At 43.3% G+C, this 20,705-nt stretch overlaps 1 pseudogene; it reads left to right on the top strand.

Annotated features, from left to right (window-relative positions):
- The first annotated feature begins 1,066 nt into the window (after positions 1-1,066).
- Positions 1,067-19,280, top strand: LOC132832930 (zinc-binding protein A33-like; annotated as a pseudogene).
- Positions 19,281-20,705: the final 1,425 nt, after the last annotated feature.

The raw sequence follows: 20,705 nt of genomic DNA, 5'->3' as shown, positions 1-20,705 counted from the left end.
GTCAGCTTCTCTTCCCTGCCTTCTTATTTCTGGTTTCTAACTCAGGGTGACCACTGAACTCTCAAGCCCATGGACTGAATATCCCTACTTACCAAAGTCCTCACTGGGAAAGTGACTGCACTGATCATGGAACAATTCAATTTCTGCATTTCAATAATTCTGTCAATTCTGTGTTAGTAACTCCATAAATGCCATTTGGGAATTGAAGCACAGTTGGTTCACTCAGAGAACATTTCCTGAGATCCAATGATAGTTACTGGTGTGACCCAAAACACGTACTGTAAGTGGATGGGAGCTATGCCATGATGCTGTAGAGAGGCTGGCACATATTGAATGTCAATGTCTGTAGAAGTGGGGTGTGTGCAGCTGCTGCCTGAGAGTATGTCCTGAGATATTGGTGCCCAGGATGGCGGTCTGGAGGAGCGAGTAGTGAGCGAGACTTCCCAAGAATCCGCTCTGATTTTCATGTCAGGAATTCTTAGTGCCTGGTTCAGTGGAAGAATATGAACGTGCATATTAATAAGGCAGGTTCACATTTAATGAGGGCAATAACAAACAATAATTAACAGACATCTTGCCACTCCTGAGCGAGATTCTCAACTCAAAGTCTGGAACACAGATGTAAAATGTGATTTCTTCACATTGGGTTAAGGCCTCACTGCACTTCTCACATGATTTCCCTAGATTTCCTGTCACAGCAGACTTCACTCAGACCCCTCCAAAATTCTTCTTATCATGTTTACAGACTGACATCACACTGTGCAGTAAAGACTTTGATACTCTGCTCTACAGTTAAAGGAAACTCTTGTCTTATTTAAACTGTAATAATTCCCCTCAATTGCACTCACGCCTGCTGTGACCAGAGGCCTGTCAGAACACAGTTAAATTAATACTGAACACTTTAGCTGCTCTGTCTTTGTCCTCCCTAAGAAAAACATGTTAATTTTTTTGCAGACCAGAAATAAAGTCAGACCAGTGAGGCAGACAGATTCGCTGATTAAAAATTAACAAACTGATCTGTTTATCTTCCTAAATTGCCCTGCCTTTTTCTGAAATCTGTTTTGTAATGTTGCTGCTGGAATCAGGAAATGAAACTGAAAGTATTTCACTGAACACTGATCCCCATTTTACTCCAAGCACAGAATACAGCGATTAATCTTTCATAATGGAAGATGATCTTTCCTGTGCTGTCTGCCATGATCTGTATAAAGATCCTGTCTTACTCGACTGTGATCACAGCTTCTGTCGATCCTGTGTGACCCAGTACTGGGAGAAAGCTGACACTGCCTGCTGTCCAGTCTGTAGAAAGCAGAATTCCTCCATGAGCCTGAGATCCCACCGCATTCTCTCCAACATCGTGGAGACATTTGTGAAAAGCGGTGGAGGTGGTGAAATGCAGCAGGAATGCAGCCGACACAAGGAGAAGTTGAAAATTTTCTGTAAAACTGATAATGAGCTCATCTGTGTGATTTGTCAGATTTCAAAAATTCATCAAAACCATGAAATGCTACCAATGGAAGAAGCTGCTGAAGAGTTTAAGGTGAGGAGACACTGAGTAAAATTATATACAGAAACAGAGAATGGAATCCTGAACAGGGAACGTTCATTGGTTCAGGTTTGAGCATTATGGAAAATAAAGAACATGAAAGCATGAGAAGGGTTAAAGCATGAAGACCACTGGCAATTTGTGTTCTGTGGAAGGCAAAATGGGATAACCATAGTGAAATTTTCTTACACCAATTAGCATAGTAAGGTTAAGGCTGAAAGGTCACACAAGTAATAAAGCAAGTTTCTCTGTTAAGTGTTATTATGACAGGATTGGGACAATAAGTATTTGGGACATGACATTAAAATATCTTATTAATAGTTAGTAGAGTCAGCTGGAGGCAGGAGACTATTGTAGCAGATGGAATAGCTAAATATCTATCATGACAGGTTAGTCAGGAATGGAAAGATCACTGTCGCAGAGTTAGCAATAAATATCTCACCGTGACATTAGAATAACATTAAGTAGAATGTACAACTAAAGAGATTATGGGAACTAACATCACTGGTTTATTGTGTAGCTAGAGTGAGGTATTTTGATTAATATAGTTGGATATGCTGATAAGCTAACAGAATCATGATAAAAAGAATATAAAAATCCACGGACCCTGAGTTTCAGGGGCATTCGAGAATCTGCTTTCCCAGTGTCACGGTTTTTTGTTTGCAAATAAAACACCTACTTCTTGAAGAACACTTTGCATCTCCTGGTGGTTCTCTATATTTTCTCCACAACTGCATCTTTCAATAATTACTCAATCTTTCAACGGACGCTTTCTTTCCTCGAAACCAGGGGCCAAGGGTGAAAGATTCCCTTCATCTAAGCATCATCTCAGACCAACAACGAAAACTTATATTTAACCAGTGCCTTTAATAAAATATCCTAACATCAATCATGTGAATATTATAATGTAAAATTAGACACAGTCAAATCAGGTAATATTAGAACATAGAACATTAGAGCACAGTACAGGCCCTTCAGCCTTTGATGTTGCACCGACCTTTGGAATAACCTGAAGCCCATCTCTCCTACACTATTCTATATATCTTTCCAATGACCATTTAAATGCCCTTAAATTTGGTGAGTCTACTACTGTTACAGGCAGTGCGCTCCATACCCCAACCACTCTCTGAGTAGAGAAACTACCTTTGACATCAGTCTGAAATCTATCACTCCACAATTTAAAATTATGTCTTCTCATGATAGCCATCACCATCTGAGGAAAACGGCTCTCACTGTCCACCTTCTCTAACCCTCTGGTTAGCTTGTATGTCTCAATTAAGTCACCTCTCAATCTTCTTCTCTCTAACGAAAACAGCCTCACGTCCATCAGCCTTTCCTCATAAGGCCTTCACTTCATAGCAGGCAACATCCTAGTAAATTTCCTCTGGACCCTTTCCAAAGCTTCTACATCCTTCCGATAATGCAGCGATCTGAACTATATACAAGATTCCAAGCGCGGCCATACCAGAGTTTTGGTCAGCTGCAGCATGACCGCATGGCACTGAAACTCAGTCCCTCTACCAATAAAAGCTATATGCCTTCTTGACAACTCTATCAACCTGGGTGGCAACTTTCAGAGATCTATGTACATAGGCACCAAGATCTCTGCTCATCTGCACTACCAAGAATCTTACTTTTAGCCCAGAACTCTTTATTCCCGTTGCTCCTTCCAAAGTGAATCAGCACACATTTTTCCACATTAAACTCCATTTGCCACCTCTCATCCCAGATCTGCAGTGTATCTATGTCCCCCTGTAACCTGCAATGTCCTTCAGCACTGCCGCAATTTCATTGACTTCAGTGTCATCCGCAGATTTACTAACCCATCCTTCTACGCCCTCATCTAGGCCATTTATACAAATGACAAATCGTGGTGACCCCAAAACCAATCCTTGCGGTATAGCACTAGTAACTGAAGTCCAGGATGAACATTTCCAATCAACCACAACCCTCTGTTTTTTTCCAGCCATGCAATTTCTGATCTAAACAGCTAATCAACCTCAATCCCATGCTTCTGTACTTTGTGCAAAAGCCTACCGTGGGGAACCTTATCAAACACTTTATTGAAATCCATATATACCATATCAACCACTTTAACCTCATCCACCTGTTTAGTCATCATCTCAAAGAACTCAATAAAACTTGTGAGGCATGACCTACCCCTCAGAAAACTGTATTGACTATATCTAATCAACTTATCCCTCTCTAGATGATTACAAATCCTATCTCTTATAATCCTTTCCAACACGTTACCCATAACCGAAGTCAGGCTCACTGGTCTATAATTACCAGGGTTGTCTCTACTCCGAGGAGAAAGTGAGGACTGCAGATGCTGGAAATCAGAGCTGAAAATGTGTTGCTGGAAAAGCGCAGCAGTTCAGGCACATCCAAAGAGCAGGAGAATCAACGTTTCGGGCATGAGCTCTTCTTCAGGTCTCTACCCCCTTATTGAACAAGGGGACAACATTTGCGATCCTCTAGTCTTCTGGCACTATTCCTGTGGACAATAATGACTCAAAGATCAAAGCCAAGGGCTGTGCAACAGCTTCCCTGACTCCCCACAGAATCCTTGGATGAATCCCATGTGGCCCGGGGACTTATCTTTTTTCACATTTTCCAGAATTGCTAACACCTTCTCCTTGCAATGCTAACCCCGTCTAGTCTGGTTACATTGCTCTCAATATTCTCCTCGACAGCATTGTCTTTTTCCAGGGTGAATATTGATGAAAAATATTCATTTAGTGTATCCCCTATCTCCTCTGACTCCAGTCACAGCTTCCCAATACTACTGTTGATTGGCCCTAATCTTTCTCCAGTCATTCCTTTATTCCTAATATACCTGCAGGAGGACAAAGGCCTGAAGCTTGATCAAGGAGGGTTAGGTTGATCTTCTTGAAAGAGAGGTGAAGAGGTTTAGGGAAAACATTCCAGGGCTTGGGAAGTGGACAGTTAAAGGCATTACCTGTGATGGGAGAGCAATTAAAGTTAGAGCAGTTCAAGAGGACAAAATTCAATGAGAATAGGTGTCTGATAAGATTGTGAGGCTGAGGGAAATTCAAGAAAAATGGCAAAGCAAGGCCACACAGAGGCTTTAAAATTAGGATGTGGAAGTTTAACAATCAGGAGGGTCAGATTATCCAAAGGAAGATTATCACATTAAGTTTCTTACGCTTATTAAGAGACAACAGCTCAGATATCATACATGATCTCAATAGTCAGATAGGTCACATGCCGTGTTCTAGGTGAGAACAGTTTCCTGGTCCCAGATCAGACAGACAGATGGGGGAAGCAGGTGGAAGCTGGTCTCCATGGCTGACAGTGCAGCCTCCTCGGGACAATTGACCTCAGCACCTTTGGGACATTCTCAGGCTGCTCATATGGTGAGTGAGAGCCTGCCCTGCCCCCTCGTCAACAATGGAGCGGCCCACCCTGAACACTCCATGACTACTTCTCCTCTTCTTCACTCTGCCATGTGAAAGGAGGTTGTAACCTTGGCCAGGACAGTGCATTCCGTGTAGGTGGCACATAGCTCACTCTGACTATACACTGTCCCAGTGACCCAGCCCTGTAACCTGGGAAAGAGGAACATGTATAAGGGATCCATCTCCATCTCCTCCTGATCCAGAGTCCCGGGGCAGTGTAGGCTCCTGCATGGCTTCACATGTAAGCACTGCCAAGCCTCCTCCTCCCTCCCTCCATCCACCCAAAGCTGCTGCGTGGGAGTTACCCCTCAGAGGGAGCTCACTGCATTGAGAGCCCTGGCTGGGAGTTCAGGGTTCTGACAGTCTATTTCATGGCAATGTTTAGTGAGCACTTCAGTTGATAGCTTATTTTTGACACAATGTCCAGTATACCTTCAGTTTGAGATGTTGTAGGTGTATATTAACTGAGCTCCAGAGCTCAGGCCCCTCCCCCTTCACCCCATGCATTCTCTGTGATGGACATTATCTTGAATTTACAGAGAAAATGGCAAATCTTCAATTCTTACAGTAACCTTCACCATGATCGTCCCCCTCTAACCGATATTTCTCCCCAGTAACACTTGATGATCTGATCCTTTCCTCTGTTCCCCACCCTCTGCCATGCTTCTCTCTCCCTGTAGCCTATTTCAAAGTTTCCATTGACTTCCCTGAGCATCACCATCCTGAGCCCAGACCCATCCAGCTGCCCATTCCAGCCTAACCCTGACACTGCCCCTTGTCCAACTCCTGCATTCCCTCACCCTCATCATCCCATTCAGTTCTTCATTCTGAAAATGTAGCTCCCACCTTTCCTTGTTCACTGTGTCCCCATCACTGTCAAACTCCTCTCTGCTTCTTCCATTCCACTGCAAACACATCCTCATGTCTTCTTCCCTGCCTGTGCTTTTTCCCCCTTCCAACCATTATCTGGCCCTTTTCATTTCTATTGTGTTAACCCCCTCCTGTCTGTCTCAGACCACGTCTGTGCCTTTAGCCAGCCTGGCTGCCTCCCTTGGACAGGCTATTAACCCTGAACCTGCTGCCTCCCTTTACTGCTCCTCAACCTATTGGAGAAGTCTGCTGTGACAGTGACTACTCCCAGGCAGGAGTCCCACTGTCCTCCTGGGAGTGTCCTGCTGTGACTGAGTTCCAAGCAGAGCTGTTAGTGCAGGGAGCCTGGTGTCTAGCACATGAGGGAAATGTGGGAACTAAATTCAAAAGAAACCCCATGAATCAGGACACCATCAACAACCACAGAATCACAGAAATTTACAGCACAGAGGGAGACCATTCAGATGGTGATGAATCTTTGGAATTCTTCACCCTAGAGACTTGTGGAAGCTCATTCACTGAGTATATTCAAGACAGAGATCCAGAGATATCGCGATAATGATGACATCAAGGGGATATGGGATAATGCAGAAAAATAGCACTGATGTAGATGATCAGCCCTGATCTAGAATGGCACAGCTGGCTCAAGGGGCTGAATGGCCTACTTCTTCTCCAATGTGTCTGATCAGGCTATTGTATCTGCACTGGCTGATACAGAACTATCTGTCCTGATCCCACTTTCCAGTTTCTGTTCTCGAGCCTTGGAATATTTAAAAAAATATGATGATTGTTTTTGTCTCTCCCACACGTACGGATAGTGAATTCCAAACCCTCAACTTTCTGTGTCATAGAGTCATAAAGATTTACTGCATGGAAACAGACCCTTTGGCCCAACTTGTCCATGCTGCCCAGTTTTCACAATTAATCTAGCCCCATTTGTCTGTGTTTGGGTCATATCCCTCCATACCTATCCCACCCATGTAACTGCCCAAATGATTCTTAAATGACAACATTTTATTCATCACTACCTCTGGCAGCCCATTCCAAACATTCATCATCCTCTGTGTGAAAAGGTTGCTCCTCTGGACCCTTTGTATCTCTCCCCTCTCACTTTAAACCTATATACTCTAGTTTTAGACTCCCCCAAAATGGGAAAGGCTGTGGACTATCTACTTTATCTACTTTCCTCTTAATTTTATAGATCTCTATCAGGTCAGCCCCAGTCTCCTTTGTTCCAGGGAGAAAACAAAATTCCAGCCTATCTAGCCTCACCTTCCAACTCAAACCTTCCAAACCAGATGGCATCCTAATAAATATTTTCTGCATCTTTCCAGTTTAATCATGTCAAAGAACAAAGAACATTTACAGCCCAGGAACAGGCCCTTCCGCCCTCCAAGCCTGAGCCAATCTAAATGTACTGTCTAAGCCTGTCAGTCAATTCCTAAGCATCTGTATCCTTCTGCTCCCCACCTACTCATGCATCTGTCCAGACACATCTTAAATGAATCTACCATGCCTGCCTCTACCACCTCTGCTGGCAACGCGTTCCAAACACCCACCACCCTCTATGTGAAGTACTTGCCGTGTGTTTCCCCTTAAACTTTCCACCTCTCACCTTGAAAGCTTGACCTCTTGTTATTGAATCCTTCACCCTGGGAAAAAGTTTGTCTCTATCCGCCGAGCTGGGAGTTTTTCTTGCAAACGTTTCATCCCCTTTCTAGGTGACATCTTCAGTGCTTGGGAGCCTCCTGTGAAGCGCTTCTGTGCTGATTCCTCCGGCATTTATACTGGTTTGAATCTGCCGCTTCCGGTTGTCAGTAGCTGTCCCCTGCAGTGGCCGGTATATAGGGTCTATGTCGATGTGTCTGTTGATCAAATTCGTGGATGAGCGCCATGCTTCTAGGAATTCCCTGGCTGTTCTCTGTTTGGCCTATCCTATAATGGTGGTGTTGTCCCAATCGAATTCATGTGGTTTGTCATCTGAGTGTATGGCTACTAGGGATAGCTGGTCATGTCGTTTCGTGGCCAGTTGGTGTTCATGGATGCAGGTTGTTAACTGTCTTCCTGTTTGTCCTATGTAGTGTTTTGTGCAGTCCTTGCATGGGATTTTGTAAACCACGTTGGTTTTGCTCATGCTGGGTATCGAGTCCTTTGTCCTGGTGAGTTGTTGTCTGAGAGTGGCTGTTGGTTTGTGTGCTGTTATGAGTCCTAGTGGTCGCAGCAGTCTGGCTGTCAGTTCGGAAATGCTCCTGATGTATGGGAGAGTGGCCAGTCCTTTGGGTTGCAGCATGTCCTCATTTCGTTGTCTTTCCCTGAGGCATCTGTTAATGAAATTGCGTGGGTATCTGTTTTTGTTGAATACCTTGTATAGGTGTTCTTCTTCCTCTTTTTGTAGTTCAGGTGTGCTGCAGTGTGTTGTGGCCCTTTTGAATAATGTCCTGATGCAACTTCGTTTGTGTGTGTTGGGGTGGTTGCTTTCATAGTTCAGGACTTGGTCTGTGTGCATGGCTTTTCTGTATACCTTCGTGGTGAATTCTCCGTTTGGTGTTCTTTGTACCATCACGTCCAGGAATGGGAGCTGGTTGTCCTTTTCCTCCTCTCTGAGGAGGAAAATACAAGGTATTCAACAAAAACAGATACCCACGCAATTCCATCACAGATGCCTAAGGGAAAGACAACGGAATGAGGACATGCCGCAACCCAAAGGACTAGCCACACTACCATACATCAGGAGCATTTCCGAACTGACAGCCAGACTGCTGCGACCACTAGGACTCATAACAGCACACAAACCAACAGCCACTCTCAGACAACAACTCACCAGGACAAAGGACCCAATACCCAGCATGAGCAAAACCAACGTGGTTTACAAAATCCCATGCAAGGACTGCACAAAACACTACATAGGACAAACAGGAAGACAGCTAACAACCCGCATCCGTGAACACCAACTGGCCACGAAACGACACGATCAGCTATCCCTAGTAGCCATACACTCAGATGACAAACAACATGAATTCGATTGGGACAACACCACCATTATAGGACAGGCCAAGCAGAGAACAGCCAGGGAATTCTTAGAAGCATGGCACTCATCCACGAATTTGATCACCAGACACATCGACATAGACCCTATATACCGGCCACTGCAGGGGACAGCTACTGACAACCGGAAGCGACAGATTCAAACCAGTATAAATGCCGGAGGAATCAGCACAGAAGCGCTTCACAGGAGGCTCCCAAGCACTGAAGATGTCACCTAGAAAGGGGACGAAACTTTTGCAAGAAAAACTCTCAGCTCGGCAAACAGAACCACAACAACGACCACCCGAGTTACAAATCTTCTCACAAACTTTGTCTCTATCCACCCGGTCTATTCCCTTCATGATTTTGTAAACGTCAATCAGGTCCCTCCTCAATCTCCTTTTTTCTAGCGAAAATAAACATAACCTACTCAACCTCTCTTCATAGCTAGCACTTTCCAAACCAGGCAACATTCTCGTAAACCTTCCCTGCACCCTCTCCAAAGTGTCCATATCCTTTTGGTAATATGGCGCCCGGAACTGTACACAGTATTCTAAATGCAGCCGAACCAATGTCTTGTACAATTTTAACATGACTTGCCAGCTTTTATACTCAATACTCCGTCCAATGAAGGTAAGCATACCATATGTCTTCTTGACCACTCTATCCACCTGTGCAGAACCTTCAGGGTACAATGGACCTACACTCCCAGATCTCTCTGCCCATCAACGTTTCCCAAGGCTCTTCCATTCATTATATAATTCACTCTCAAATTAGACTTGCCTAAATGCATCACCTCACATTTGTCTGGATTTAAAGCCATCTGCCACTTTTCTGCCCAACTCTCCAGTCTATCTATATCCTCCTGTATTCTCTGATAGTCCCTAATACTTTCTGCTACTCCACCCATCTTTGTGTCATCTGCAAACTTGCTGATCATACCAACTCCTTTCTATGGTTGAGGGACTGGAACTGCACACAGTACTCCAAATGTGCCTCACCAACACCCTATACAGCTGTAACAAGATATTCCAGTTCCTGTACTCAGTGATCTGACTGATGAAAGGAAGCATTCTGAAAATCTTCTTCAAGACTCTCTCTCTGAATGTGACTTCACTTTTTCAATGAGAGATGAACCTGTACCCCGAGATCACTTTGTTGTATAACACCCCTCCAAGGTCTAACCAATGACTGTGTAAGTCCTGGTTTGTCCTACCAAAATGCAATACCTTGCTTTGATCTAAATTAAGTTCCTTCTGCCATTCCTCAGCCCAAAGGCCTATCTAATCAAAGTTCAATTTTACTCTGAGATAATCTTCTTCACTGCCCACACACCACCTATTTTGGTGTCATCTGCAAAATTACTTACTATTCCTCCTAAATTCTCATTTAAATAATTTATATAAATAACAAATAACAGTGAACCTGGCACCAATCCCTGTGTCCAGTCACAGGCCTCCAGTTTGGAAAACAACTCTCTATCACCGCCCTCTGTCTTCTACCTTCAAGCCAATTTTGTATCCAAATGGCTGGCTCCCACATTTGTGAAAAGATTTCTCAATTCCCCTCAAATACTTTCATCAATTCCACTAAGTCAATTAATGAATTCTCTGCTCAGGGAGTTATGTGCTGTCCATCCACTCTCCTAAGGCACCCCATAATTTTGTACAGCTCACTTTGATTTCCTCAGTCTCCCTCAACCCAAAGGGACAATCCTGGTTTATCTATTCTTGCCTGAGTGTAAATTCTTGATGGTAACATGGACAAATGCCACTAATTGACTGAACATTTTTCTCATACTTAATCTAATCCCTTTCCCAATCATCCCAAATCTGTGCAATGCCTCACTAACTGAACCCTCACTGAAGGTAAACATGTCTTTCTTGGCCAGTCTATCAAATTACCAACAGTGCTATCAAGCAGCAATAATATGCTCAATGACAATCCGTATGTGTCACTCAGTTCCTCGACAATATCTGTGAAACACAGGGCCATTACCATCTGGTTGGACAAGGGCATAGATAAAATGCCAGTTTTATACCAACCAATGCACTAAACATTTACCTCAGAAACTGTTAAATCTGGGGCAGAAGTTTTTCCAGAAAAAAAATGTTCAGATGATTAATTTTGGGAGAACGTATTTCTGCAATTGTACTAAATAATTGACATTTTTGTTTAGAATGAGCTGCAAACTTCCCTGAAGCCAATTCAGGACAAAAAGAAGGAATGTGAAGCTGCAAAAAGTGATTATGAGAGAACATTGTCCCACATTCAGGTAGCTTTTTTTTCTTACTTTGTTCTATGTTTTGTACATAATTGCAGCCATTCAGAATTGTGTTATGGAGAGATCCAGTCTCCATTTTATAAATTGCATGAATTAAACGGGATCTGAGAATTTCTCGCTTTTGGGAATGATTGAACGGGTTGTAAGTCATTTCTCTGCAAAAGAGAAAAAAGACTCACCTGATTGAATTCTGTAAAATTATTACAGGATTTGAAAATGTCGATACAGAGACAATGTTTCTATTTGACAAGGAGCTCAAAACTCAGGGTTTGAAAAACAAGATAGTCACCAACAAATCCAATGAGGAATTCAGTCACTTGAGTTAGAGTTCCGTCTTTTAAATAAACTATCGCCTGATATTCTAACTTTGATTAAATCAATTTTATTATCTGGATCTCACTGCCTGATGGAATAAATCACTTCACAAAACTGTTATATGTATATCTACACATTATCAGGATTGTGAATGAACAAGATTGGGAATGTTGTTATTCAATAATTCACTGCTATGAACAGAACTGCTCAGATTGAACAATATTTTCAATCTCCTAATTTGTTTTTATTCAATCTGATTATTTCCCAAAGGACCAAGGTGTAAAGTTGGCGAAACAGATTAAAGCTGAATTTGAAAAACTTCACCAGCTTCTTCATGAGGAAGAGAGGATTGTGTTGGAAAGCCTGAAACTGGAGAAAGAGAGAAATAGTCAGGAGATGAAAGAAAGGATTGAGAAGACAATGGAGGAAATCTCGTCACTTTCAGCCATTGTCCAGGATATTGAACAAGAGCTGAGGGAACAGGACAGCATCATATTTTTAACAGTAACTATTTTTTTCCCTCCTCTGCCTTTATTTTGCGATTGTCTTGAAGAGTTTGTGGACTCTGTCATTGAAATTTGGAATATAAACCTCACCATGTAAGAGCACACAAATGACCCGTGACATTGCGTTTTCTCCGTGTCATGCTCAAGAACACAAATGGCTATCTTTAACAAAGAAATGACACAATCTGGAGAGTATCCAGTGCAGAGAAATATTACAAGGGAATATTTTAATAAACAACGAGGAAAATCAGCTTCATAAAGAGTGAGAAACCCTCAGGATGGTCAGACCATTCTCCTCTGAGGGTACATTTCCAGTCCAGCTGCTGGTCAGACACTGGGAACCTCAGCCAGGCTGTACCATTAGATTAGATTAGATTAGATTACTTACAGTGTGGAAACAGGCCCTTCGGCACAACAAGTCCACACCGACCCTCCGAAGCACAACCCACCCATACCCCTACATTTACCCCTTACCTAACACTACGGGCAATTTAGCCTGGCCAATTCACCTAACCCGCACATTTTTGGACTGTGGGAGGAAACCGGAGCACCCAGAGGAAACCCACACAGACACGGGGAGAACGTGCAAACTCCACACAGTCAGTCGCCTGAGTCGGCATATTTACAGTGTCCCTGGCTGGAAAGGAATGATTCTGTCCAGGAGAGAAAACTCTTCACAGGGTCAGATACATAGACAGATAGAGCTTTCTCCCAGCAGGTAAATAGTTAAATGTTCAGAGATTGGGAACTACAGTCCAGTTTCCAAACAGGATGTATCATGTTTACAATGCTAGACTCCTTCCTCACTGGAACTGTAATAATTCTGTCCAGCAGAGAGAGTTCTCCACGGGCTCAGATATACAGACAGAAAGAGCTCTCTCCCAGCAGTTAGAGCATTAAATGTTCAGACAATGGGGGGGGTGTGTCTCCACATGACAACTATTTATATCAGAGTCAATTTGATTTTACACAATTCCCAGTAAATTCAGTGAGCTCCTGAGAAGTTGATTTTGTTAATTTTGTCTTGTGTTTTGAAATGCTGACTAATCTGTGTTAACAGTGTTGGCTGAGTTGACCAGGAAACTGGGAGAACTCCAGGGCACCTCTTGGAAATGTGTCTTGGGATCTTTTCACTTCATCTTTTTCTTAATATTTTGGAAATATACTTTATTAATGAAAACCCTTTATATACATACATTGTCAATAAAGCAGTTTGGTTCTTTGCATATTGAGAATAAACAAATGTTGGAGTCTTACTCTCCCAACAGTTCCAACAGACAGAGAAACCTCTTTTCTTTATTTCAAAAATATACTTTATTCATAGAAATAGTCGTTAGTCTGTTGAAACTTGTTGGTTTTCCAGAGCAAGGAAGTAACACTGTCCAGGATTTGCAGACAGGTATGTTCTAAGATCCAGGACTACAGACTGAGGGATGTACTAAAGTTTGAGGAAACTGCCACCAAGAAGCAGTGAAGAAAAACCTCCATCTAAGCTCTTTCTGCTGATGTTGTTGTATTCCACCTCTCCCCCACTCCATGCCTCAGATACAGACAGATATAGTACTGTACAAGTAGGAATTGCCTTTGGTTTGTTTGCTGGATAAAGTGCCACTCCAATGCTTGTTTGTTTCCCCATATGCTACTGTACAGAACTGAAATGCTTCAGTAACATTGTATGTACATTAAGATATATATAAAAAGATGCTGACAAAGTTTCAAAGGCAGTTTGGAGAGTCCCAATGCTGAACATAAAACTAACAATGATGCTTCACCCTCTTTCTGGGAGAGACAGTGATTTCTATTGGACAACCCTGGTGTAGATTCCCAGAAACATTTGCCTCCAGGACATATACAGATTACAACTCTTGTAAATAATAACTAATTCCAGCAATTTGACATCCATGTGGATTTACCATGAGTTGTTCTGTGCAGTAAGGTTGAGTTATTTGTAATATTGTGGAGTAACTCAGTCCAGTGATGTCAGGAACAAACAGTTCAATAACTTCCTGAATTTAAAATGTTCATGTTTTGGGGAATCCAGTCTGGGACTTTTTGTGATAAAATGTTCTCTAAACACAAACAATTTAAATTGTTTTTGTTCCACAGAAATTTCCAGAAACACAGCAAAGGTAAAATTTACATCCTTGATTTGATTTTTATTTCAAACATATTCCTCTCCCATCCTGGAATGACCCAACACTGACCTTTATCTCCTGTTTCAGAGTGAAGCAAACTCTCCCAGAGCCACAGAAGGTTTACCCTTTAATAAATGTGGGCAAGTACATCGGCTCCCTGCAGTACAGAGTGTGGAAAAAGATGCTGACAGTGATTAATACAGGTGGGTGTGAGCTTCCTGACACCAGCTCTTCAACAACTTTCACAATAAAGAGTAAAACTGAGCTAATAAATATTTAATTGTATTTGTAATTGATGAATTTCATCGCAGTTAATTTTCTGGGAAAATACAGAATTGACTGATCACAGAGTCACAGTGACCTGCTCTACCTGCTGGACACTCCTAGTATTGGGAACGGCTGTTGCTTCTTCAACCTCCCTTTGTGGATCATTGACCCAACATTTTATGTTTGGCTTTATCCATCTTCCACAAAACTATAGCCACCAACACAAATATGTCACGTCTCAGGGCAGGTTCTGTCCTGAATCCTACCTCAGTTTCACAGTCACCCCGCATATGTCAAATGCGATGATCTCCTGGATAGTTGAGATTAGCTGTGAATTTAGGATCATCTATTGTTTCTCCCACTTAGCGATAAAGTCCATCTGGTTATTCTGACACGAGATCTTGTTCTTTCTTTGATTGTTTTGTCTAACAACAGTCAGATTGGATTGCGATGGTCAGTAATATCAGAGACTGGGTGCCAGAGAAAACAATGAAATATTTCACAGTCTAACATGTCCCTCACTGATGGAAAATCCCTTCTCCATGTTTGCTTGGACTCTGGACACAAGGGTTACTGGTCACAAATGAATGTTTGTTTCCTACAGAAATCTAAACACTTCCTCAACTGTAATATGGACTGTCCCCAAGATATGACCACTAACTTCCCAAGTTCCCAAGACTTCCCTTAAACTGATGTCAGTGGCTACAGCTTCCAGATAAAAGGCCTTGTTGGGGTGGACAGCTCCCAGAGCTGGGCCAGTCTGCAAGTCCCTCTCTCTGTCACACACATCATCTCTCCCTGTCACACACATCCACTCCTTCCCTCACGTACACCATCTCTCTCTGTCTGTGTCACACACACCATTTCTCTCTCTCTTTGCCATATTCGCTGTCTGTCTGTCACACACACACCATGTCTCCCTGTCACACACACCCACTCCTTCTCTCAAACACATCATCTTCTCTCTCTCTCTCCGTGTCACACATAATGTCTCTCCCTCTCTTCCTTTTTGTCACACACACTGTCTCTCTTTATCTTCTCTCTCAGTCATATGCAGTCTCTCTCGCTGTCCATTTCCGACAATCTCTCTCCCTCTGTCTGTCTCTCTCTCTTTCTCTCCCTGCCAATCAATCATTTACTCTCTGCCTCCCATTCCCTTTTCTCTATCTCTCATTTCTCTCTGTCACACTCGTACTCTCACACGCTCTTTATCACATCCTCTCTCTGTCACACGTTATCAATCCAACTCTCTCCCTGTCTCAGTTGCACTCTTTCTGTCTTTCTGTCACACCCGCACTCTTTCTTTGTCACACATACACACAAACATTTTTTTTTGTCACTCCCTCTCTTTATGGCACAACTTTCTGTCACAATCTATATCTCCCTCTCTTTCTGTTACTCTCTTTATCTATCACTTCCTCTCTCTCTCTGACTCTCTCACACTGTTACTTTCTCTCATAATGTCACTCTCTGTCACACACTTTCTCTGTCACTCTCTCTCTCTTTCTCTCTCTGTGCTCCTCTCTTTCTCTGTAATTTTATCTTTCCTGGTCACTGCATCTTTCGGACACTTTCTTTCTATATAGCTTGCTTCCTCTCTTTCTCTGTCACGCATTCTCTACTCTTCTCTTTGCCATACATTCTGTCACACAGTCTGTCACTCCCTCTATTTCTGATGCATCCGCTACGTGAAACCCTGTCACAATCTATAGAGTCAGAGAGACATTGAGTCCTACAGGCACTTGAGTCCAAACTGTTCCATGCTGACCAAAATGTCCTTCTATGGTAACCTAATTTCCCTGCACGTGGCCTATATCCTTCTAAACATTTTCTATCCATATATTTGACCAAATGCCTTTCAGATGTTGTTAAGGTACCTTCCTCAACCACATCTGCTGGTAGTTCATTCCTTATGTATGTCATCCTCCATGTAAAATAGTTACCCCTTAGGTTTCCTTATATACTTACACATCTAACTTTAAACTGACGCCCTTTCGTCTTCAATTCCTCAATCCTGGGAAAAAGACTCAGTGCATTCACCTTATCCATGCCATTTCATGTTCTTATACCATTCTAATACTCACCCATGCTCTAAAGCAAAAAAATCTTCACTTGTCCAACTTCTCCCTATAGCTCAGGCCATTCAGCCCTGGCAACATCCTTGTAAATTTCTTCTGTATTCTTTCCAGTTTAATAACATGCTTCAGACAGCAAAGTGACCAGAGTATAAAAGGGAACCTGAGGGGCAATATTTTTACATAGAGGGTGGTACGCATAAGGTATGAGCTATCAGCGGAAGTGGTTGAAGCAGGTACGTTAACAATATTTGAAAGGCATTTGGACAAAGTGCCCCTCACCAAGTGCAGCCTCACTAAAAGCCTTCTTCAAGGCCCTGTCTACCTGTGACTCCATTTTCAGAGAGCTGTGCACCTGAACTCCAAGGTGCCTCTGATTCACTCCACTTCTTAAAGCCCTATCATTTACCATGAATCTCCTACCTTGATTTGACTTTCCAAAATACCATACCTCATGCTTGTCTCCATTTGCTATTTCTCGGCCCACTTCCCCAGCTGATCAAGGTCCTGCTCCAATTTCTGATATCCTTCCTCGCTGTCCACAATACCACAATATTTTAGTGTCAGCAGCAAACTTACTGCCTTGTATCTTCTCATCCAAATCATTGGTATAGATAACAAACAGCAATGGGCCTAGCACCAACCCCTGAGGCATTCCACTAGTCACAAGCCTCCAGTCCGATAAGTATCCATCCACTATTACCCTCTGCTTCCCACCATCAAGCAAATTGTGTATCCAATTTGCCAGCTCCCTCTGGATCCCATGCAATCTAACGTTCCAGGACATACCACATGGAACTTTATCAGATGCTTTCAGAAATCCATATAGACTAGGCCTGCCGCCCTGCTCTCATCAACCTTACTGATCACTTCATCAAAGAACTCTAACAAATTTGTGAGGCATGATCTCCCATGCACAAAGCCATGTTGACTATTCCTAATCAAATCCTGTCTTTCCAAATGCATGCATATATTATTTCTCAGAATCTTCTCAAGTAATTTATCTAACTCAGATGTTAAGCTTACTGCTCCATAGTTCCCAAGTTTTTCATCACAGCCTTTCTTGAATAAGGGTAAAAACATTTGCTACCCTCCAGTCTTCTGGGACCTCACCCATGGCTAACAATGATGCAAACATATCAGCCAGGGCCCCCACAATTTCTTCTCTAGCCTCTTGCAGTGTTCTTGTTTCGGGGCCAGGAGATTTATCCACCTTCAAGCACTCCAATAAATCTAACATTTCCTCAACTATAATATGGACTGTCCCCAAGATATGACCACTAACTTCCCAAGTTCCCAAGTTGTCTTCTCTTTCTCCATGGTAAACACAGGGGAGAAATATTCATTGAGGAACCTCACTCATCTCCTGCAGTTCTACACATACATGCCCATTCTGGTCCTATTCTCTCCCGAGTTATTCTTTTTCCTTCAATATACTTGAAGTACCTCTTTGGATTCACCCTAATCTTCTCAGCCAAGGCTACCACATACCCTCTTTTTGCCCTCTTGTTTCCGTCTTCAGTAAACTCCTGTATCCCCTCTATACCTCCAGGGATTCCCTTGATCCAAGCCTCCTGTACATGAGCCCTATCACCTTTTTTTTTCTGGTCAAATCTACAATATCTCTTGTCTTCCAGGTTCCCTATTCCTGTCAAACTTCCCCTCCCCCCTCACAGGATCATATAGACCTTGATCTCTAGCTATCTCACTTCTAAAGGCCTCTCACTTGCCAGATATTCCTTTGCCTCAAGCAAGTTACTCCAATCAACTCCTGCAAGCTTTTTCAAATTCCATCAAAATTCACCTTAGAATTCAATTTACAACTTGAACCTGTGGAACAGTTTTGTTCCTCTCCATAACCTGTCCTGCCCTATCTCTCTGTCGTTCTGTCTTTTTCTTTCTGTCACACACTCTCACAAAGCCACTCTTTCTTTCTGTTACACTCCTTCACATTCTCTCACTGTCACTATTTCTCTCTCTCTACAACTTTCCTTCTCTTTCTCTGTTGCATGCCATCTCTTTTTCTCTCTGCCACACCCTCTATGTAACGGAGTTTCCTCAGCCTCATTGCAGGGTCTATTCCCTTGGCTAACACCTTCCCCTGTGTGTCTTTTCCCATTTCCCCAAGTGCTGTTTGACTCTTTCCCCAGGGATGAATTTCTAATTCTGGGTTATTGTTGATATTCCCAGTCACTAAGTGGCTGTGAGAGTTACAGTGAGTGTGGCGAACATTTTATTGGTGTCCTTCTATTCCCAGCTCCAGTCACCTTGGACCCTAATACAGCAGCTCCTGCCCTTCTCCTGTCTGAGGACCTGAGCACCGTCATGTACACTGGGAATCAGCAGCAACTTCCTGACAATCTGGAGAGATTTGATTTCCTTGTCTTTGTCCTGGGATCAGAGGGATTTATGTCAGGGAAACATTCCTGGGAGGTGGAGGTGGGGAATAAGACACGATGGAATTTGGGAGTGGCCAAGGAATCCATCAACAGGAAGGGGGATGTCTACCTGAATCCAGGTAATGGATATTTGTCACTGATTCTGAGAGAAGGGAATAAATACTGGGCTGGTGAGGAACCATGGAAAAGCTTAGAGCTGAGTGTGAGTCCGAGAAAGATCCGAGTCTATCTGGATTATGAGGGAGGGAAGGTGTCCTTTCATAACTCAGAGAACAAGACCCATATCTACACTTTCACTGGAACATTCACTGAGAAACTCTATCCTTACTTCAGTCCGGGACTCATTGATGGGGGTAAAAACACAGAGCCTCTGAAAATCTGTCCCCGGAGAGTAACAATCCAGGAGGATGAGGGATTCATCGCTTCATCCAAATAAAGAGCCTCTCTGTGGGGGAAGGGGAAGATCCCATACACTGGATCACTGGGTGGGGGAATGAGAAGATCACACAGACTGGGTGACTGGGTGAGTGAATGGGAAGATCCCACACACTGGATCACTGTGTGGGGGGAGGGGAAGATCTCACACACAGGGTCACTTAGTGGGGGGGGGAGAGGGAGGCCCCCATCCTCTGTGATTTTGGTTCCAGTGATGGGTGCGGGGGATAGAGACTCATTCTAGGGAAGGGGCTTGTCCTTGAGTCACCGTGTGAGCAGGTGCCTCAGGGAAGTGGGGCCCTGAATCAGATCGGGCCTGAACCCTCATGGGCCTGCTCCTGGGCCTGGCCAAAGTGACCCTCAACAAGGTGCAGGCAGTGGGCAGTCGAGGGGAATGTTGGTTCTGACTGTCTGACTCTCTTCCTTGGCTGGGTCAGTGCCCAGGTGTCCCTGGAGATTGGGCGCATGATGTCCATGGGTATACATCAGGCCTTCAGTGACTGGTGGGCATAAGGAGCACCAGACCATTTCATTAATCCTGGAAATGCCATTTTGCTGAGATACAAATTTTCTTTAAAGTGCTCTTTTGTTTTTTGATGCAGTGGGTCTGTACTGTCCCTTTTAAAGCGAATTTTATTCTTTCTGGTATTTTCTCAAAATGTATATATGGACACAAACTGAAACTGGAACTTTTGTGTCAGGAAGTGTGTGTATAATTTTGCAAATAAATTGCTATAAATTTTTTCAAGAATTGGTTCTATTCTTATCCTTCAGTAAGTGATTCTCTGGAATCTCACACTTTGGAGGAGCCTGTAAGGAACTAGATAATGAAGTCAGCGTAAATAAGGGGAAGAGTAGGCAGGAAGCAGAGGATGAATGCAGAGAGACTGGTGGTCTGAGGTGCATTTGTTTTAGTGCACAAAGTATAGTAGGTAAGGCAGTTGGACTTAGGGCTTGGATTAGTACCTGGGAGTATGATGCTACTGCTATCACTGAGACTTGGTTGAGGGAAGGGCATGATTGGCAACTCAATATCCCAGGACATTGATTCTTCAGGCGGGACAGAGAGGGACATAGAAGAGGTGGAGGAGTTGCATTACTGGTCAGAGAAGATATCACCTGTGCTGAAGGAGGGTACTATGGGAGACTTGAGCAGTGAGGCAATATGGGCACGGCTCAGAAATAGGAAGGGTGCGGTAACAATGTTGGGATTGCACTAGAGGCCTCCCAACAGTGAATGTGAGATAGAGGTGAGATAGAGAGATCACAGAAATGTAGGAGTAACAGAGCATTAGTGATAGGAGATTTTAATTTTCCAAACATTAGTGCCAGAGGTCTAGGTGGAGCAGAATTTGTAAGGAGCATCCAGGAGGGTTTTCTAGAGCAGTATGCAAATAGTCCAACTCGGGAAGGGGCCATACTGGACC

This window comes from Hemiscyllium ocellatum, chromosome 35 (genome assembly GCF_020745735.1).
Source record: "Hemiscyllium ocellatum isolate sHemOce1 chromosome 35, sHemOce1.pat.X.cur, whole genome shotgun sequence".
NCBI classification, from domain to species: Eukaryota; Metazoa; Chordata; class Chondrichthyes; order Orectolobiformes; family Hemiscylliidae; genus Hemiscyllium; species Hemiscyllium ocellatum.
This window is presented reverse-complemented; position numbering and strand designations above follow the sequence as displayed.